General features: G+C 46.8%; 1 long non-coding RNA gene across 2 annotated transcripts in view; it reads right to left on the bottom strand.

Annotated features, from left to right (window-relative positions):
• Window positions 1-1,355: 1,355 nt before the first annotated feature.
• Window positions 1,356-22,426, bottom strand: part of LOC112059503 (uncharacterized) — a 35,989-nt gene continuing 14,918 nt past the window's right edge. Inside the window, exons 2-5 of one of the 2 annotated variants that reach the window (XR_010600796.1) lie at window positions 10,249-10,373; window positions 7,179-7,252; window positions 5,828-6,089; window positions 1,356-4,797 (exon numbers count right to left, since the gene is read on the bottom strand). This is a non-coding gene — a long non-coding RNA (uncharacterized LOC112059503). The remainder of the gene's footprint in view (window positions 4,798-5,827; window positions 6,090-7,178; window positions 7,253-10,248; window positions 10,374-22,426) is intronic. The other variant, XR_010600795.1, reaches the window with a different exon arrangement.

Raw genomic sequence — 22,426 nt, 5'->3', positions numbered from 1 at the left:
GCCTCGTCTCTGCCTGTCTTATATATAACAGAAGCATGGAGTTTTATAAAGTATAATAAATACCCAGGTCTGCCAGATGTTAGATTTTCTTTTTTTCCTACTAGAAAGGAGGTCAGATTTTTTAATTCCAGACTTCAGCTGACTGCAAATAATATGGGGACTGTTTCTAAAAGGCATGTTCTGACAGTGTAAATAATCACATCTTAGATGGAGTTAAATATAGAAATGCCATATAAGTGGGGATAAATTTTGCTCAGTAAAGTGTAATATTTATCTCAGCAGGAATAAGATCATTGTGAAATGCTGTGTGTTTATTATTTGCATGCTGTTTTATGCTGTTGTACAGGCATTACCAGCAACCAGTGATGCAGTGGGGAATGCCAAAGAGGAGATGGTCTAGTTTCCCCTGAGTTTGGGGGCTACTCAGTAGGGACCAGTGGCAAAGTTCTAATAGACCAAATTCAAACCTGATGTAACTGGGGTCAAATTCAGTGGCACAAGCTGCAGACCAGGTGTCAGTGGTAATTGGTAAAATAGTGTAACATGCACCAAATTGGCATTCAGTGGGTGTGAATGAAACATATGACAAAAGATCAAAAATGGGGCATAAACATGGCAGGAAAAACAACTAATAGGAGGGTGTAAGGAAAAAGTAGGGATGTGTGTGGCACTCATTTTGCACACCGAGTGAATGTCACGTTCTTTAACTCTACACTTCTTTATCACTTCTACCCAGTTTCTAACTGACTTACATTACTATGTACCTTGGCCTTGCACTGACATCGCCTGCATTTGTGATAGCCCTATTAGAGAGACAGTAAAAAGGGTCCAGGGGAGAGAATGGGAAAAAGGGACGAAAGAAAGGCCAGTGGAATGAATGGGGAAATTGCTGATAGAGTGGAACAGACAAAATGCACCATGGTGAACAGTTCTGATTTTCATTTGCTGGGACTGAGTAGGGTGCTGTGGCTGCCAGGAAGTGGCCCAGGCAAGTCGAGGCAAAGGAATGCAGTAAGTGACTGTGATTCAGAGGGTCCCTGGGTCAAGGCCTGGACTGGAGTAGTGGGGCAGGCGCAGGTCCCCGCACTCACTACTGGAGATGTGGCTGGACAGTTGGACTGCAATACTAAACCCGAGAAGTGGGGAGCACAAATGGTGACATGGCCGGATGGCCGTGTCACAAACAGGATGCTGCAGTCCCAGGAGTGATGCGGGTCAGAGAGCAGATGTGACGGTGGGCGAGGCACCATCGGGAAAGGGCGTACCAACCTGTGCCACTAATTCCCAAGATGGCCAGCAGGGGGCACCAGCGTGGTGAATGGAGCCCCAATCACAAGTAGTCTTAGTTTTTAATACATTCAAAATTTCATTTAATGAAGTGTCATTTAAGTTAGAAGCAGTGCTGCTTGCCATCAAAGTGCTGCTCCAAGCAGGCGCAGTTCTTGCTCATATAGCAGAGTCTCAATTGTAACTTTATCTTCTCCACCTTGGTCTCAGCCCCATTAAACTTAATCACCATCATATACTGTTACCATTCAGCTAATGAAAAATAGTTATCTCCGAAGGTAAAGTGTTATTAAGGGGTAGTATATAACACAATAAGCTTTTGTTCCTTCATGCTTTTTTTCATTCTTAATATATATTAATTTTGCACTGAGGGGACAGACCAAAGGTGCTTATGAGACAGAGGAATCCCATGCAGAAAATAAGGAACATATTCATGTAAAAATCTATAGTGGCTCCTGGTCCCACACCATGAATCACCAGAAATGTCTGACTAAGCTAAGGAGCAACTGGGGAAATATTACCCAGCAGGAGAAATAGAAAAGTTGCTTCCACTTGGAATTGCCCCACGTCTGTTATTTAATTAAAAAAAATGGAAAGGGGAAGCAGTGTACTTACAGCCCTATACAGTACACTCCCTGCCAGTGCAGTGTGTGTGTGTGTGTGTGTACACGTATATCAGTGGTACCCAAACTTTTCCAGTCATCTCCCCCTTACCGGTAATGGAATCTATCCGTGCCCCCTCTCCATTGCTGCACGGTTGGCTCAGCAGAGGAGGTTGGGCTGAAGGCGGAGCTGGGGGTAGAACTGGGGATGGGAGAGGAGCTGCGGCTGGGGCTGGAGCAGGCCTGGGGATGGAGAGGGAATGAGGGCAGAGCTGGGCTGGGGGGTGTGTGTGGAGGAGGCGGCAGAGTGGAGCTGCAGATGGGGCTGGAGCTGGGCTAAGGGTGGAGAAGGGGGTGGAGTGGAGCTTTGGCTGGGGGCATAGCGGGGCTGGGTGGAGCTCTCTCCCCATTCCCCGTGGGGGCTGGCCCGGGCCCCACCACACACTGCCCCCAAGTTCCTATGCCTCTCCCCGGGGGGCGGGGGGGCACCCCAAAGTTTGGGGACCTCTGATATATAAAGAGCTGGTCAGAAATTGGAATTTCTGTGTCACAGGAAATTCTGCTAGTTATAAATTTGTTTTCATTCCAAATTCGGACACAAAACATGAAAATATTACCATTTTTCACAGAGTAGAAAGTTCAGAAGAATTTGGATTTGAAAATGTCAACATGTTTTGTTTTGACACTTCCAATTGAAAGGAAATGTTTTTTGTCATTTCCAAGTAAGAATGTTTTGGTTTGGTTTGTCGAACCAAATTGAAACATTTCATTGAAGCTTGGTTCAACATTAACCTCTCCCTCAACTGGGGTGGTGCCTCATAGAGTTGTAGTTAAAGTGCCTTCTTCTCTAGGAGCTGGGCTCCCCAGCCAGACTACTTCTCCCATAATGCACTGTGGTCACATAATCCCATGATGGACTGCGGCAGTTCAACCAGAGGGGAAAATGTGATACAACATGGGAGATATTGTCCAGCCCAGGAGCTCAGTCCATGGGGGCATGAACCACCCAAACTACAATTCCCATCAGCAACTGTGGCAGCTCAGGGAGAGATAGATTAATGTTTGAACCAAGACAAAATGAAATGTTTTGTTTCAGTTTTCCTTGATAGAAAATGAAAAATTTTCAGCAAAATCGAAATTAAATTTTGATTTTGAAAAAGATGCATTTTCTAAAACAAAATAACAAAAAACCACTTTGACAGAAAATTCCTGACAATCTCTAATATAGATCTTTTCACATGCACATGATTACAATGCATTTATAGCGATATACTTATACTGAAGAGCTATATAAATGCAGTGCATTTAGAGTCGTCACATATCGGGTAGGTTTATTATTAACTTCAATGAGAGCACAGTTAGCACAATGATGAGTGTCTCTGAACATCCCACTCTATATATGCTCTAGTGGTAGAAACAGTCTATTTGTATGTTTCAACATAGTCAGATAGTAAATTATAGTTATATATAGAGAGGGGATCAAGCTGCAAAATTCAGATCCAAATTTCAAACTCTCCTAAAATTCAGGATTGTTAATTTCCAGCCTTTTAGTTTGGCCCATTAGAGAGATCTCAGGCCACCATGAAATCTAGATCCGGATTGTGGTTTGGATTTCAATCTTCCTACTTCATAGTTCAGAGGTGTTTAGGCCTGGGATTTTGGTTCAGACCTATCTCTAGTTATATGGTGTGTACTGAATCTGTATGGACTCCAGGGCACATTCCAATAGTAATATTCTCTTGCTGCCTTTGTGTTTCATCATGCACATCTGTTATAACCTTGCTCTCATTCAGTATATAATTATTCCATGCCTCCCACATAATGGAAGCAATATGCATCATTCTTACGTTTCCCATTTTCAGTTGTTTAATATGATCCTGTAAGTTTCCTTCTGTCTTTTGTACATTAAAGACCCAAATAATTAATGAAAGAAGCCACATTTGTGTGTGGAGAAAAAAGAAACAAACCAACCCAACTTAGGCTAATTTTGAAAATGACAGAAGCAATTGCAGTATTGACAATTCCAAACTAGTTTAGGCATTAGGCCGGTGTGATGAAAAAGAAAATCATGTTACCATAATGACTGACACATGAACATTGTTAGCATTTACTCTGAGGTACAGATGTGTGCTCAAGAAACATGCATCCCATAAAAGGTGAGTTTGTTTTGCAGATGTTTTCTCGGGGAAGATGTCGTCCTAATAAGCGGTACATTGTTCCCTCTGTTTAATTATGAATTGAAATGAATGGCTGTTTGAGTTCTAACCTTTCTTTTTCTCCTGCTGAACTTTTCCTTTTCTAGCCTGTCACAAGTGAAGTATGATTATATATATAAAATCATAAACAAGATTATCTTTAAGGGAGTTGATAAATATAAAGGAGAGTTGAAGTGTGTTGTGCTTCTGTTTTCTCTGCAGTTAACTTATTGCTCTTCTGGGAGTGCTTCCAAAAAGTGGCAACTAGTATTTTAATTAAAGAAGGCTCTGTTTACATGTTTCAGCTGTTAGTCACGTAACCAGTCTGTTTATCGTGTGACCACCCTGTCCATACGTAAGCAAGGGATGCTCCCTTCAGGTGACCCAAATCCATGTTAACCTAATCCTCCACCACACACTGTCACACATTTATGCAAGCATACAGTATTTGGGACATCTCTGTGCCAAATCCATGAGCCACATCTGACACACTTTGCAACCCACATATCGGAAGGCAGAATATGGCTAGTGGGATTACATGGGGTTAATGAGCTGTACGGGCAGGTCACCAAGATGTTCAACCTGAAAAGTCTTTGTTGTCTGAGGGAAGTTCCATTAGTGGGCTCCCCTGAAACAGATTATACTGCTTCATAAGAAAGCCATATCTTGGGGGTGAGGGAGTTAGCCAGTGAAAGACATTCACACTGAAGTTCCTGGAGAGAGAGAAAAAGAGAGTAAAGCAGAACCTGGATATAATCAAATTCTATCCATTTACTAGTAGTCACATAGAGCCTGAGCCAAAGCCCATTGAACCCAGTGGAAAGACTCATTGGGTTTTAGATCAGGCCCATATTGCATAAATGGGGAAAAAAACCAACCAAATTCAGTTTGAAAACATTAAGGGCCAGGTACTCAGCTGGTGTAAACCAGACTAACTCCACTGAGCTATGCTGTTTTACACCAGTTGGGGATCTAGCCGTATGTTTAAAAGAGAGTTTGTGGATTATATTTATGTGATGCTAAGTTACAAACTATAACACAACCACTGACATCCCGTTAAGAAAATTGTCACATGGCCTTGTACTTTATGATGATAACATTAGAACCCCCAGAAATCTAGTTTCTTGTGGAAAAGTGAATCCATCACACAAACCTCTGTTACATAGGTCCTTAGTGGATTGGATTCCTCTTTACACAACTCTGGCAGTGTAAACGGGCTTTAAAAGGGATGGGACTATAATTTACACCCGCTTTAAGGCCAGTTTACACTGCTAGGGAGATGTAAATGGGCCTTAATGTAAATGAGAATCAGGCCTTGGATTTCCACAGAGTGGAATAAAAGCCGACACTGTTGCTGCAGCAGCTTTGTTGCGTGACTGCGGTTGTGAATATCATTACTAATGTCCTCATTTAGCTATGAAGTGGAACACCTGACTTTGAACTAAAGTACTTAGACGAAAGCTCTTCACTTGGCACTAGCTCACCCTTTGTTTCCTGTGCATACCTCACAGATGGGTAGGATTACTCAGAGCCTCCTGGACCATCATCCTCAGGATTTTTTTCCCCCCAAGCTGTCTTGCTTCCCTCCCTCTTCTGCCCCCGCTCCCCGATAAACATTCCTTCTGCTGTATTTGTGTAGCGCTCCTATGCCATCCTGTGTTGTCAGGGCCATTTACAATGTAGTGTATAACACACACATATTGATATAATAGACCTTTTTAATTTAAAAGAGTCAAGGCTGACCCAGTGCATTGTGGGTGTCTCAGCTTCAGAGTGTTGAGGGGCTCATGTCGAACAGCAGTGACAGAGCAAGGCTGGAGGAGTGTTTCTGGGTCCTGCTGCAGAAGAAATGGGCGTGCTGGTCACTCTCCCAGAAGATGCTTGACTTGCCATTGGGTGGGAGGAAAGGACTCACTAGGTTGACTCCCAGGGTTGCCAACCTTCCTGAATTGGCCGGGAGTCTCCTGGAATTGGCCTCAATCTGTTGGTTGCTATTGAAAACAATCTGGGAGATTTTAATAGGCCAAAAGTCTGGTTGGCGGCACAGTGGGGCTAAGGCAGGCTCCCTACCAGCCCTGGCTCCGCGTGGCTCCTGGAAGTGGCCGTCACGTCCAGCTCCTCTAGGCGCAGGGGTGGCCAGGGGGTCTTTGTGCACTGTCCCTGTCCCGAGTGTGGACTCTGCAGCTCCCATTGGCCACGAACTGCAGCTAATGGGAGTTGCGGGGGTGGTGCCTGCAGGCAGGGGCAGCACGTGGAGCCGCCTGGCTTCCGCTGAGCCTAGGATCCACAGGGACATGCCGGCCGCTTCGGGGAGCCGCCTGAGGTAAGCACTGCCCAGCCGGAGCCCGCACCCCTCCCATACCCCAACCCCCAGCCACCTCCTGCACCCAAACTTCCTCCCAGAGCCCACACCCTGAACACCCTCCCACACCCCAACTCCCTGCCCCAGCCCTGAGCCCCCTCTCTCACCCAAACTCCCTCACAGAGCCCACACCCTGAACCCCCTCCTGCACCCCAACCCCCTGCCCCAGGCTCAGCCCAGAGCCCCCCTCCTGCACTCCAAACCCCTCGGCCCCACCCCCCAGCCCAGAGCCTGCATCACTTCCTGCACCCCAACCCCCTGCCCCAGGCTCAGCCCAGAGCCCCCCTCCTGCACTCCAAACCCCTCGGCCCCACCCCCCAGCCTGCATCACTTCCTGCACCCCAACCCCCTGCCCCAGGCTCAGCCCAGAGCCCCCCTCCTGCACTCCAAACCACTCAGCCACACCCCCCAGCCCAGAGCCTGCATCACTTCCTGCACCCCAACCCCCTGCCCCAGCCCGGTGAAAGTGAGTGAGGGTTGGGGAGAGCAAGCGACTAAGGGAGGGGGAATGGAGTGAGCGGGGAATGGGGCCTCAGAGAAGGGGCAGGGCAGCGGCATGGCCCCGGGGAAGGGGAGGGGCAAGGATGTTTGAGTTTGTATGGTTAGACAGATGGCAACCCTGTTGACTCCTCCCTGCAGATATAGAGGAAGCCAGCTGTCTCCTGAAGGCATTCGTGTGTGGGTGTGAAGGCACTTGGATGATGGGGTGATGGGCACAACATGAATACCTACGTGGATGGGATTCTGGAACTCTCCACAAAAGGCACCATAAGGCAAGGAGATGGGGACTGTGCGTCTACGGAGACCTGTGGAAGGAAGGGAAATTGAGAGAGACACCTGGGGATAGGGAGTACTGGGGAATGGCTGGACTTTCACCAGCTTCCCTCAGGAGGGTGAGATGGGTGGGAAGTGTCACGAGCTCTTGTACGAACATGCCAGAACCTCAAGGAAGCTTACTGTGCTTGTGTGGGCACATGGGCCTTTATCTGGACCACTTTGTCCATCCCTCATGAGCTTTCAGAAGCCCACTTTCTATTCTAGTCTAGTCTTTTGTTTTGTTTTTTAAACCGTGCTTATCACTGTGGTATTGGAGCGTGTGGGCTCAGCAGCCTAGCAAGCCTTGAAACATAACCTTTTTTTTTTTTTTTTGTAAAGGGGACCCTGCCTAGCAAAGAGGTCTGCCCCAGCTCTCTCTAGTGGAGGATGCCACGTCATGAGCCGCAGATAATTTTAAAGAAGTGACTTGTGGCTTTTGTGCACCCTTCTTTTGTGTAGCTCCTGTTTGCTGTAATAGCAGTAGGATGTGCTGGGCTCCCTGTTTGTGTAGCCGGGGAGTTTTCATTGTCAGATTTCTGTCTTCATCAAAAAAGCAATGTGTTTTTCTCAGATACGGCGATTTGTGTGTGCTGCATTTACGCAGGCCCCATTGTTAATGTGGCCCAAAGCCCAGCTATTGTAATCTTGTTTGCTCATGACGTCTGTTGCTCTCTCTCCTATCACCTGGAAATATGAGGAGTGCAGAGCCCTTTTCTTTCACCCTCAAATGCTCTACTCCTTTCAGTGACGCCATCTGTTCATTTGGACCTTGGCTCTTTTCTCTAATGTGATTTATCAGTTTTCTGCAGTCTGGTTTCTCCTGGGGGTCATACAGCTACTGCAGTCCTCCTACCCCTGGTGCCACTTTCCAGCTTTAATACTTGATTGTTTACTTCATAGACACGAGTTTCTTTTGCAGGAAAGTTCCATAAATCACTTTTCCAGTTTCTCTGACTTTTTTTTGGCTTACCAGGTAGTTTGCATTTTCCTCACACATTTCTGAGAGAATTTTGTTTGTCCTGGCCTCTTTGAAGTGCATGCTTAAGAAGCAGCAATACCAGTTTGTGCTGTGCTCTCATTAGACTTTAAAAAGTAAGTAGGGCTGGGCTGGGTTAGTATTTGCATTGGAGACCTCTAGATGTTGCATATACCACATGCCAGGTAATAACATGAAAGGACCCCATGCTTGTAAAACTAAACTGGCTCTTTATTAAGAGAATTCTGTACAGAGATGCTGCAACTTCAGTTAGCATTCCAGCCATATGCACATAGACTGACTTCCTCCAAACTCTTCCCTCCTGCAACCTGTGCTCCTCTCTCCAAATTCCATCATCTTTCCTTTCAACAATCTTTTTGTTGTGTCTTTTATGCAACTGTTTGGCCTGCTAGGGCCGGATGTCACTAGTACATAGCTCACTCTGGAGACCTGGCCTTGACTGCTATCCCATTGCAGCTTGTTAGGCCTCAAAGTCTCAAGTGTGTTGGTCTTCGAACCAGTCTCTGACTTCTTGTTTGTGTTGTTGCTATTGGTGGGGGACGTGCTTCCACCCTGTTGCTACCTTCATTCTGTTGGGTGGTATCCCTATTGGATGGTCCTCTCTATTGCTCATATACCTCATTTCTTCTGACTCTCCTACATCAGGCCTGCTTAAGGCTGAGGTTTTGTCTATATCTCTTGATCATGGCTTTTCCCCTCTCTGTCCGGGTCTGCCATCTCTCTGCCACTGCTCCCCAGTTGTCTTTGGTTTCACAACCACTGGTGTCCTGAGTCTGTAGCTACCCTCGTATGATCTGTGGCCTGCTGCAGCTTGGACTGCTGCCTTTTGCCATTGCTTTGTGCGGCTATTCGGTGGTTGGATCCATCATGTGCATCTGTTCATAGTAGCCTCAGATTCTTGGCTCCTCTGTTGTAGCAAAGTGCCTGCTTAACTTGCCATTCTCTTAACTTCTTCTGTGTCCTGTCCATCATTCCTCCACTGGGCCGCAGCAAACTACCCCTTATGGGAAGCAGAGTTTTGGTTCTCCAGTCCATCAGTCTCAGTGCTGCGGTCCCTGGGAGTGTTTATAGTGATAGTCCACCATTGCCAGGTAGGGTTCCATTCTTGTCTGTTTTACCTTTGCCACCAGGCTCTTGGCCACCTTTACTGTTGGCTCCGCCTTCCTGTTACTTTGTGGGTATCCAGGGGAAGACATCTTGTGGTCAAATTTCTATTTGATGCTGAATCATTTTAACCCTGCTGCAGTGTATTGTGGCTTTTGTCTGAGTATAGCGTATCTAAGCTATGTGCCTTCGGTTTCCTGATCCCAGTTCTTGCCTGAGTGTCCTACAGACTGTCCACTTCCCAGAAATCGGAGCAGTAATCTATTCTGACCGTGTAGTTCCTGTCATTAAAAGTGACCAGGTGACCAGGTCTGTGCTGACCTTTCTCCTGGGTCAGGTTGGGATTTCATGAGGATGTAGAGGCTCCTTCTGTTGTCAATCACTATAGTCTTTGCACATCTTATACTGTTTCATGTATGCTCTCAATTGGACACTCAGAGCTGTCAGTAGATACACTCTATGGATCCTCTCGGGCATGCTTGTACAACCAGTTGTGAAGTACGTATCTGTCTCCTGATGTCAGCTCTTAAATCTGCTGGGATTACTGCTCAGTCCCTGTCCAACAAAATCCCATCTTGCACACACTGCCCATCTCTCATCTGGTAGTAGGGGGCTCTGGTCTCAGCAGGTTTAGGAAAGGACAAAGTGGTTGCACACCTGTTGTGCCAGAGTCTAAACTCCTGTGTGTGAAGATCCCTGAATCTCCTGTGGGGGGTTGGGGGGTGGGGGGACTGCCTGCCTACCTCCCAGGAAACATCTGAATATTCCGAAGTGTCTCCAGGAACGTATTTTCCATCCATTTGGTTAATACAAGGCTGGCCACCTACCCACCCAGAATGTCTGGAAACAGCCTGTCTCAGAATAACTGTCAAACCCTTGTCTCACCTGTTATCTCTCCCCTGAGCAGGATTTCCGAGTCCCAAACCCAAAGTGATCTCTCAGCTGGAATGAGAAGAGCTGTAAGTCCCAGATCACCAGGGCTCTGAGCGAAGGGAGATCCCGAGAAGTATCTGCACAGGTGATAAATGGATTTAATGTATGCAGAAACTATCTGTCACTGATGTAAATAGCTGGGATTCCTGCAAAAGCCTTGTGAGCTCCTAATCCTGACTCATCTCTCCCAGGTCATGATTGTCCCCAGCAGGTGGTGTTACTCTCATGGCAGATATGCTTGGAAGTTCTTCTAGTGCCTGATTCAGTTTACACTGGAACACTTTTGGGCAATGCCCATAGAAGCATAGGACTGGAAGGGATCTCAATACGCCATCTAGTCCAGTGATAGACTCATAGAAGATTAGGGTTGGAAAAGACCTCAGGAGGTCATCTAGTCTAACCCCCTGCTCAAAGCAGGACCAACCCCAACTAAATCATCCCAGCCAAGGCTTTGTCAAGCCGGGCCTTAAAAACCTCTAAGGATGGAGATTCCACCACCTCTCTAGGTAACCCATTCCAGTGCTTCCCCACCCTCCTAGTGAAATAGTGTTTCCTAATATCCAGCCTAGACCTCCCCCACTGCAACTTGAGACCATTGCTCCTTGTTCTGTTCCCTGCACTCAAGGCAGGACTAAGTAATAACTTGATCATTCCTGACAGGTGTTTGTCTGACTTGTTCTTCAAAAAACCTAATCTAGCTCAGTATGCTAGAACCTATTCTTGACATCACAAACAGGGAATGCTTTTGCCCAGGAAAAATCAGGTAGTATATCTTCAATTGTTGGTAATGGGTAGTGACTTCTTTTAATGCCTTGATCAGTGGTTTTGGATTAATGCAGATCCTCAATTTACCTGAAGGTTTTCTCACCACTACTAGGCTGCTGATCCACTCGGTGCTAATTTCAATGAGTGTAATGATCCCTCTTCTTTGCAGTCTTGCCTGTCCTTCTTCAGTGGCTGCCCCAGGGCTAATGCAACATTGCATTTTGGTAGTCTCGTTGAACTGCAGCTGAGGGTCTGTTTCTAACTTGAACATGCCCATTTCTTTGAAATATGTCTGTATATTCTGCTAGAATGCTGGACAAGTCACAGGGTGACTGTTCTCCCTCCTCTTTCACATAGGTGCCGACTTCCCCTCTTTCCTGTGAGTGCTCGACCCACCCCCTCTAGCCCCAGCCCTGACCCCACTCCACCCCTTCCCCCACCCCCATTCCAACCCCTTCCCCAAAGTTCCTGCCCCAACTCTGTTCCCTCCCTGCCAATATTCCAACTCCTTCCCAAATCCCCGCCTCCTCCTCTGAGCGCGCCACATTCCCGCTCCTTCCCCCCGTCCCGGAGTGTGCTAATGCTGCCAAACAGCTGTTTGGCAGCGGCCGAGCGGGAAACGCTGGGAGGTACGTGGAGGAGCGTGGACACGGCATGCTTGGGGGGGAGGAGGAGGTGGGGCAGGGGGGAGGGGAGCATGGCTGCCGGTGGGTGCAGAGCACAGACTAATTTTTCCCCATGGGTTCTCCAGCACCGGAGCACCCACGGAATTGGCGCCTATGCTCTCTCACATAGAGGATGTTCTGGTGCTACATTGCGATCAGATCCATGGCTTGCACTGCCCTGCTGCTCAGCAGCATGTGATACTCCTGTATATCAACCTTGACAAGCATATAAGTAGGGGAAGCAAGAACTGAGTCTATATAAAGAGCTGACAATGGGGGATAAAGATGAGAAAAAGGTAAAACTCTATTAGCTCACTAGGAAAAAAGGATGAGAAGTGAGTGAGACGCTGTTGCTCAAAACACTGGATAAAGCTGATGAAAGTATTTGATGATCACTGTTAAAGGGCCAGAGAGGAGGGTTAGCGATGGGCTACCGACAGGATCTGGAGAGGATAATGTTGGTCTGGGGAACTCACCATGAAGCATGGCTTACTGTACAAAAGGAGCTGGGAACAGTGCCTGTGGGGGACTTGGCAAGAGAGGTTTAGGGAAGGACCGCCAATATAGGAAGTGGTCTGAGGAACGGGGGCAGCCATTTCATGGCTTTGGGTTACTAAGCTGGATCCCAGAGTGTAGGGAGGGCCCAGGCTTTCCTGCTCCTCCGACTGACCATCTGCAGGAAGTTAGCTACAAGGGGGAATTGTAGATTTTAGAAAATGGAACATGCACACGGTACAGGTCACAAACATGGAAGCTTGGCACTATTCTGCTCCCTGTTAATCCTATCCGAGAGCCACTCCCACCCCCAGGTACAGCTCTCCCTCTGAAAACGTGGAGAGGTGAAATAAGAGGGCTGTGTTCCAGCAGGTGGGCTGCAGAAAGAATGACAGCCGCTAGATCAGGGGTGGGCAAACTATGTCCCGCGGGCCAGATCCAGCCCCTCAGGGCTTTGGATCCGGCCCAGGGGATTGCCCCCCGCGCCGCTCTCAGAAGAGGCCGGCACCATGTCCCTGCGGCCCCCGGCGGGGGGCAGAGGGCTCCATGCATTGTCCTTGCCTCCAGGCACCGCCCCCCGCAGCTCCCATTGGCCGGGAACAGGGAACCACGGCCAATGGGAGCTTCAGAGGAGGTACCTGGAGACGCGGCAAGGGCAGCGTACGTGGAGCCCTCCGCTTCCCCTTCCCCAGGGGCCACAGCACTTCCTGGAGCTGCGCAGAGTGGGTCAGGGCAGGCATGCAGGGAGCCTGCCCTGGTCCCGGTGCACACCGCTGACACCCCGGAGCCCGAACCCCTCCTGCACCCCTCCCCCCAACTCCCTGCCCTAAGCCCCCTGCCTGCACCTCGCACCCCTCCTGCACCCCAACCCCCTGCCCTGAGCTCCCTGCTGCACCCTGCACCCCTGTGCACCCCAACCCCCTGCTCTGAGCTCCCTGCTGCACCCTGCACCCCAACCCTCTGCCCTGAGCCCCCTGCCGCACCCCACACCCCTCCTGCACCCCAATCCCTGCCCTGAGCCCCCTGCCACACCTCGCACCCCTTCTGCACCCCAACCCCCTGCCCTGAGCCCCCTCCCGCAGTCCGCATCCCTCCTGCACCCCTGCCCTAAGCCCCCTCCTGCACTCTGTGCCTCTCCTGCACCCCTCACTCCCTTCCCTGAGCCCCCTCATGCACCCTCCACCCCTCCTCTGCCCCAATCCCTTGCCCTGAGCCCCTTCCTGCACACCGCATCCCAACCCCCTGCTCCGGCCCTGCATACAATTTCCCCACCCAATGTGGCCCTCGGCCCAAAAAGTTTGCCCACCCCTGCTCTAGATCCATGCAGGAAATGAAAGTTACATAGAGGAGACACTTTCACCATGAGTCTTTGGCAGGAATGATATAAAGTGTAAATGCAGTGTTAGTGTCTCTCGCTAAAGTTCCCCCAATCAATGGGAGTGCAGCCATTTTGACCCGCTTAGAGTTGGAGAATAACTCTACCACTTACAATAGCTGACATTCTCATGTTTTCACTTCAGTTTTAGGTTTCCTTGGAAAATTGTGACCATCCACCTGACAGAATCATAGAATATCAGGGTTGGAAGGGACCTCAGGAGGTCATCTAGTCCAACCCCCTGCTCAAAGCAGGACCAATCCCCAACTAAATCATCCCAGCCAGGGCTTTGTCAAACCTGACCTTAAAAACCTCTAAGGAAGGAGATTCCACCACCTCCCTCAGAGAAACCGTGTCCATCGCAGCTGGCTAAAGCTAGTAGGGAGACGTTGGACCCATTATTATCAGGGTAGGCATTCTTCCAGGCAAACATGCATGGTAGGCAGGCCCTTGCTCATAAATAGGAAATTCATGGTCCATTTTGGTCCATTTCATGGTGACAGATTTTTAAAAATAGTAAATTTAATGATTTCAGCTATTAAAATCTGAAATTTCACGGTGTTGTAATTGTAGGGATCCTGACCCAAAAAGAAGTTGTGGGGGGTCACAAGGTTATTGTGTGGGGGGTGGCAGTATTGCTACCCTTTCTTCTGCGCTGCTGCTGGTGGCCGCCTTGCCTTCAGAGCTGGGCAGCTGGAGAGCGGTGGTTGCTGGCTGGAAGCCCAGCTCCGAAGGCAGAGCTACTGATAGTAGCAGCGCAGAAGTAAGGATGGCATGGTATGGTATTGCCATGCCACCCTTACTTCTGCGCTGCTGGTGGTGGCAGCACTGCCTTCAGAGCTGGGCTCCCGGTCAACAGCCACCGCTCTCCAGTTGCCCAGCTCTGAAGGCAGCGCAGAAGAAAGGGTGGCAATACCGCAACCCCCCTAAAATAACCTTGTGACTCCCCTGCAACTCCCTTTTGAGTCAGGACCCCCAATTTGAGAAACGCTGGTCTCCCTGTGAAATCTGTATAGTATAGGGTAAAAGTACACAAAAGACTAGATTTCATAGTCCGTGATGTGTCCTTTATGGCTGGGAATTTGATAGGGCCCTACTCATAAACAGGAGGCTAATGACTTTCTTGTTCATCATCTGTCTTCAGCAACATCATCTATTTTAACATCCCTGTTTTCAGGGATGGTTACTGAATTGGTAACAAAGGCTCAATTACAGCTACACCTAACAGGCTGAGGTTGCCATGTAAAGTGGTTTCCAGACACCATCAGACTCATGCCTGTAGCTGACTCAGATCGAAATATCAAAAAATGGATGTTCTCTTAGAAGGGCAGTTCTACAGATGTGCCAAGAGACCTCTGATGACTGACATGGGGGTGTATTTTCAAATAGGTGCATTGGCTTGTAGCAGATGACTGATTAGTTGTCTCTGTCACAAAATGTGTGGCAATGTTCTAGTCTGAGTCCCGTGCCTTCTTCGACACATGGATCAGCTGTGTGTCTTAATAGTTTGGAAGAAGCAAAACGCTGCTCTGTAGTCATGCCTATATTAGGAGGATCAATGTATAGTTTGGATTAAGCTCAATTCTGACCACTGAAATACATCAGGCCTTCTGGTGCTAACTTTCTATGTACTGCCAGTAATGGTGACACTGCTTTGCATAAGTTAATAGTAAATGACTTCCTGCATGATAGCTATGGTATTGAAAATAAATGGTGGCTCATAAAAACTAGTGGGCACTGCTCATTTCCTCAAGGCCAATGAACTATCACTTCAGCTGCAGGAAATAACACCTTGTTCAAGCAGGAGGATGCAACTCATTAGAGTCCCGTGTAGAAAGTATTTGAGAAGTTTTTGCAACATCAGAGTTGGGTGACCGGATGGCTCAGTGGATGGTAATGAGACACATAGGATCTTTTGCCTATAAGTCATCTTCATCAATTCAAACACAGTGCCGACAGGTAGGGCCTGTATCTCCACTGGTACGTCAATCTTATTCTAGTGAAGTCAATGGAGCTACCATAGCACAGAAGTAGTGTAACACAGTGGAGACCCTGGCCCATACTGCCAAGGGATGAATAAGCCAGAAAAAATAAGTAACATTCTAAGCCTTTACTCAGCATTCAAATCAAATATTTTTTTCAGGCTCAAAGAAATCACTTTTAATTTTTGAGCACTTTTATATTCCCAATTACAGATGGAAGCAAAAGAGCTTAAATACCCCACCAAGGTTACCATAGTGAATGTAAACTTCCTTTCTTTGGTGCTTAGGTAGTACAGTGATTGATGCAGTATTGTGGGGCAGTGGTAGCTATGCCGAAATTAAGGTTTCATTACAGAGATAAGTTTTAACTGGAGATTTAAACCTTCATTTTGTAAAGGTCTCATTGATATGGCAAAAATCCAAAACCTAGGATATAGCCTTTGAGCACCATGTGAATTTTTCATAGTAGCTTGATGAAAAATGAACTGATACAGATGGAATAAAAAAAATGTTCAAAAACAAACCCTTTGGGGTGATTTTCCCCCCTTCCCCACTGGATTGTCTCACTTTTCTTTGTACTCCTTGTGCAAGAAATCAAAAACACTCTGGAACAGCTGTTCCCTGGCCATATTTTGGCTCTCACATGTGGATTCCTGCCATGTCAGTTATACATCAGTGTTTGTCTATAGAATATCTGCCATGGTGTGAAGCCTGTTGTTAGCTTCTGGGTGAGGCTAACAAAACAAGAGAGACATTAATTCCCCAAATACCCCTGTTGTCTGTAGGTAAGTTCCCTGAGCTGAAAAAGCAAAGACCAGAGTTCAAATCTTCACCACTTTTATGTCCTCGTTAAATTCCAGTGCAATTTATTATCAACTAAAGCCATGAACCACAATTAGAAGACAGTTAGAGAAGAGCCACTGTCCATCATGACAGTCACCTCAGAAGGCAAAATAACTTCCCAAGGGCATGGAATGGGCGACAATCGGACGTACTGATTTGTCGATGTAACTGATATAAAAGCATCTGAGATCACTGTTAAGGTTTTGCACTAGAGTGCAAGTTTGATGAAGCTGGGGTTTATACAGGCTTTACGTATCTGCTGGAGATAGAACTAAGTGCCTCATGAAGTGTGTTATCGACATTGTTGCAGGAAATATGAAGGTGGAAAGGAATGCCTAAGACTTTCCACTCAACCTCTTGTGTCTACTCTTTTACAGTTTGGGGTGACTGAGGAGTGTGCTGCTGCAGCTTTAGCAGTCACTAAACATAGCTTTTGTTTGCTATAAATTCATAGGTGGAGAGTCTGTTCTTGTGGCAATTCCAGCACTACTGGAGGCTGAGATTAATTGCTCTACCAGCGATCTCATTGGAAACCTGTGCTCTTGAGTATTATTATTTACTTGTATTACAGTAACGCTGAACAGCCCCACCTGAAATCAGGGCCTCATTTTGCTAGGCACTGTTCAAATATAGTAAGAGACAGTCCCTATCCTAACCTAAGAGTTTAGAATTTAAGTAGGCAAGGAATAGGAGGGGAAACCTAGGTGAAATGGCTTGCCACAGGTTACTCAGTAAGTCAGAGCCAAAGCCAAGAATAGAATCTAGGCCTCCTGAATCCCACATCAGTGCCCCCTCTGTTAACCCACTCTACTTCCCATGTCCAATTTGGGAGAGCCAGATGTTTGAATAATTCAGGTAAGTTTTGGTTCATTATCCAAAATTCTGGGGGCTCTGAATCTTTTGAGGCTACCCATCACTAATGGTGAGTGAAGGTTGTCATAGAATCATAGGACTGGAGGGGACCTCGAGAGGTCATCTAGTCCAGTCCCCTGCACTCATAGCAGGACTACGTATTATCCAGAACATTCCTGACAGGTGTTTGTCTAACCTGCTCTTAAAACGCTCCATTGATGGAGATCCCACAACCTCCCTAGGCAATTTATTCCCGTGCTTAACCACCCTGACAGTTAGGAAATTTTTCCTAATGTCCAACCTAAACCTCCCTTGCTAAAATGTAAGCCCATTGCAGTTCCTCCGGCATGGCAACCCCGCCCCTATTCCTTCCACGCAGCTGTCTGCGTCTCCTGTCTGGGGGCGTGCGCGCTGCTTGAATATAAGAGCGCGATCAGGGACAGCTGCCAGTTAGTCTGGTGCCCACCCCAGTGGGCTGGGCTGGTACAGCCGCGCCAGAGGAGCTGCTGGTGCGAGGTGCTGGCTCCTAGGAGCGGTGGTCCCACGTTCCGCTCCTTTTGCCGCTGTGGTTCCCAGGAGAGCCCTGCGGTTCCGCGGATACCCATTTATATTCGTGGGTATAAATTTGTATCCGCGCAGGGCTCCACACATCTACCCATCTGCATTCCCATACGCTGGTGATAGGGCCATATAAGTACTGAGCGAGAGTGGAAATGTAATTGAAACGGCCATCCTGGAAATCAATGGTGATGGCACCAATATAAGCTTGCTGCTCTTTACTAGGCACCTGCAATTCTTGCTAGGGGGCGATGCTCAGCTTGGCAGGCGAGGAGTGTTTTGGCAGCTGAGTTTTTTATGGACTTGAGGGGAGTGATTTGGGTGTCCAGGAAGTTCAGAGGAGGAGGTTCCAACAAAGAGGAGAGAGGGCTGTTAGTTTCATACAGCATTACTTTCCCACTCTCTCCATGACCATAGCATCTGAATGCATGCGACAGGATGAGGGAGGGGACTCAGATCCACGAGCTGGGGGACACCTGGGTGACAGGCTAGATGGTAACACCACAACCCTCCGTGCATTGTGTGTGCGTGTGTGGAGGGCAGTAGTAATACGTTTTAAACGTGTCACCTTTTAACTTCGTTGCATGTCATCTATTCTAGCACATTATGAGGGAGTCAAAGGCACTCCCAATTTGCCTTCCTGGCACTGCCCATTATCATAGGCCCCTCTCATTTTGTCTCTTGTGCCTGAAAAGATATTGAAAACCTGTTCTAAAACTTTTTTTATATAATGGGGGATGACAACAATCTTTCATATGGTTTGAGGAACTAATTGCTAAACAGTGTTAGAGTCCCCGTCTCCTACAGCAAACAGTTCATGATGTTGCACCACAGAAGGGTGTTGAAGTGACATTATCCATTTAGCTGGATACCCATCTTTGACTTACTTTCCCCCTAGGTTCCCCTGACCTGATGCGATGCTGTTTCCTACTGCTGGAGAATACAGGTTAATGTCTTAAGGAAGGACCGGCTACAAAAGCCCACTGAAGTTATTGGAAAGACTCTAAATGACTGCAGTTAGCTTTGGATCCCATCCTGAAGTAAAAGGCCCATGTGGAATTTTTGGGCAAGAGCCTCTCACAAGAGAGAGTGCTCCAGGCTCGCAGATCTGTGCGATCACCAGCCTCTCTCTGATCTTGGTGCCAAGCTTCCTCTGCCCGACTCAGCGAAAAGTCTTTAAGTTGTGGTAGCTGGCATGAAACCTAGCAAAATACATCTAGCTCCACTAACATGCTAAATGTCAAGAGACGTTCCCATATCCTGCTTTCTAATGTTAGCTGTGGGTATCCTCCACCTACTGTTTCTGCCATTCCTCTAACCGCTTCTAAGCGATGGGATGTTCTCTCCTTACTTTGTGCCTGGAAAGGGACAATATTGGCTGCTTTAGGCACCTCTTATTTTTATTACAGAAACCTATTATCAATAGGGCTGATTTCTTGGCATTGGTTGGGTGCTGGGGAGGAATCTACATTATCTCTACCTGTCCTATGCTTATTCTGGGGATAAAGAGCTTGATCCAAAGCTTATTTCAGTCATGGAAAGATTTCCATGGACATCAGTGGACTACGAATCAGGCCCAAATACAATGGTTTCAGTGTCTGAGGCTGCTAACGCAGCACCATATCCAACTACTGGATCTCCATTGTCGTGCATCTTGTGTGGCCATTTATACCAGCGCAAAAGGAATGTAAATCTTTTCCAAATTGCATTCGCTTTGTACACGTGTAAATGATCACACAAGGTGCAGGACAATGGAGAATCAAGTCCACAAAGTTTTAGGGAGGGAGGGGGAAGGTGCATTTTTTTCAATGTTTAGAATGTAAACTGGACCCAAACAATGAGGGTTAACCAGATGTGAGCTAGTGATTCTAATGAAACATAGGAGGATTGGTTCCTTTACATTTCTCCACTGCCTGGGCATAGTTTTGGTTGGCCAGATTAGAAGTCAGTGTTGTGAACAAATCACTTTCTGTACTGAAGGTTCTGATCGTGCCCTCCCTGTTCATGACCATCTCACGGTGAAATGGGAGTGTTGCCTGCATGAAGAGTGCATGATGGGGGCACTTCTATTGCAAAAGTCTGTTAGGAAAAGACTTCACACATGTGAGATCAAATGACAGTGTTTGTAGAGAATTATTGTTATCTGGAGAAACTTCAGATAGATCAGTGTAATTAGTTGATATCAGGCTGGTGTTTAAGCTGTAAGAAGCATCTGTAAGGGTGCTAGCAGCAGAGGACTTCGAGGAAGGAGGGGATAGGAGGCAAACAGAATGTCACTGAAAGAAAGATACAATTATAGGATGTGGTATCTTAAGTTTTAGGTTTTTATTTTGGTTTAATTCTGCATCACGCAGCATGGCAATTTGGAGATGAAAGTTTCAGACGCTGGGAAACTTTTTCTGTTTAAGAAAAGATCAGGGCTGTGTATCCATTTCATGAGACAACACAAGAGAGTTCAGTGATGAAAATAGAAAGTGATATATGGAGTTTTTAACTCAAGATTGGATGTCTTTCTAAAAGAGATACTCTAGTTCAGTCATAAGTCGTTGGCTCGATGCAGGAATCATTGAGTAAAATTCAATGGACTTTGTTATACAGGTCAGACCAGATGATTATAATGATCCTTTCTGGCCTTAATATCTACGTATAGGTATGTACATAAGGACTTCCTAGGTAAGTCACCAGCAAGGACTGAACCCACGCTATCTAGCTCCAAAGCACAGATCTCTACTACGTTGACTTAGCTAAAGGCCTAAGCCTACGTCTTCACTGCTAAAAAAAGGCTGGTTTTTTACAATGAAGTAACTAACTTGAGTTGGCTCTCTGGCTGTAAAATCCTAATGAAGGCAAGGCACAGGAAGTTTTTACCTCCAATTAGCTAGTTGAGCTCAACACTATATGCTCTGCCCAATTTGGGATTTACCTCAGCTAGCTTCACTGAGGTAAAAACTACCTGTGCCTTGTCTCCACTAGGATTGTATAGCTATCTTGCTGTAAAAACTCACCTTAACAGTTTTCAGAGTAGCAGCCGTGTTAGTCTGTATCCGTAAAAAGAACACGAGTACTTGTGGCACCTTAGAGACTAACGAATTTATTTGAGCATAAGCTTTCGTGGCCTACAGCCCATTTCATTGGATGCATAGAATGGAACATATAAGAAGAGTATATATATACATACAGAGAAGATGCCATACCAGCTCTAAGAGGCTAATTAATTAAGATGGCCTGTTATCAGCAGGAAAAAAACTTTTGTAGTGATAATCAAGATGGTCAATTACAGACAGTTGACAAGAGGTGTAAGGATAGTTATCATAAGGAAATAGATTCAAGTAGTGTAATGACTCAGCCATTCCCAGTCTCTATTCAAGTCAGAGTTAATGGTATATAATTTGCAAATCAATTCAAGCTCAGCAGTTTCTCACTGGAGTCTGTTTTTGAAGTCTTTCTGTTGCAAAATTGCCACCTTCAGGTCTGTTACTGAGTGGCCAGAGAGGTTGAAGTGTTCTCCTACTGGTTTTTGAGTGTTATGATTTCTGATATCAGATTTAAGTCTGTTTATTCTTTTGCGTAGAGACTGTCCGGTTTGGCCAAAGTACATGGCAGAGGGGCATTGCTGGCACATGATGGCATATATCACATTAATAGATGTGCCGGTGAATGAGCCCCTGATGGCGTGGCTGATGTGATTAGGTCCAGTGATGTCACCTTAACAGTGAAGACGTAGCTAAGTCCTTTAGACTGGAACAGTAACAGGCAGCGATTTCATTGGATGAGCCAAAGACTGGGACATAGGCAACTTGGCCTTACATGTATGTATAATATAAAAAACAGGGATAGAAGGAACTGCAATTGTACGATTTATTTTACAAGAATATCTTCTTATCTTGGGAATACTCAACTAGATGGCAACATTTTATGCAGAATAAAGCCAGATTTAACACCCCCCCCCCCAAACTCTGAGACTTGTAACATGTTTTACGTGAAAGGCATGAGAGACTCTTTTCATTTTCTTGGGGAATTAATACAATAGAGCTGTCACCTTTTATCAGTCAAATTTGGTGGCAGTTAAGCTCAAGGGGGACATGTGAAATGTGTGGAAAAATCCTGAATTTGCATAGGTGATAGGAAAGGATTTTCCATGTGTCCTGAGCAGAAATGTTTTCTTTGTCAAAAATCCTAACTTGGGGCTGGCTGGCGGTGGGGTGGGGGAGGAGTGAATGTAAACAGTGGCTAGGTGTGACAGAGAAGTTTGGCATCGAAAACAGAAGCACTGGTTAAGGAGACATTATGATTATTTAGATGCATATTTAAAACATGCTGCTGCTCTCTCTCAATCTCCCTAGTGGCACTTTTTTCTGAACTCTGCCTGGGGATAGGTTAACCTGTTGATTAAGGGGAAATGCTCCCAGACCCAGGGAATGTCCCAAATGCAATGCAATTGCTGTGGCTCAGCCACTCAAAGGGAACAGACCTGTGCATGTTGTGCAGAGGCCCATAGAGGTGCTGATGGGTGGGTCAAGGGAATGGCTTGGACTTAGCTATTGAGTCTGTGAACAGCATGGAACCACTGGGCACAAAGGCCAAGTACAGCGAGG

Source organism: Chrysemys picta, chromosome 4 (genome assembly GCF_011386835.1).
Source record: "Chrysemys picta bellii isolate R12L10 chromosome 4, ASM1138683v2, whole genome shotgun sequence".
Lineage (NCBI taxonomy): Eukaryota > Metazoa > Chordata > Testudines > Emydidae > Chrysemys > Chrysemys picta.
This window is presented reverse-complemented; position numbering and strand designations above follow the sequence as displayed.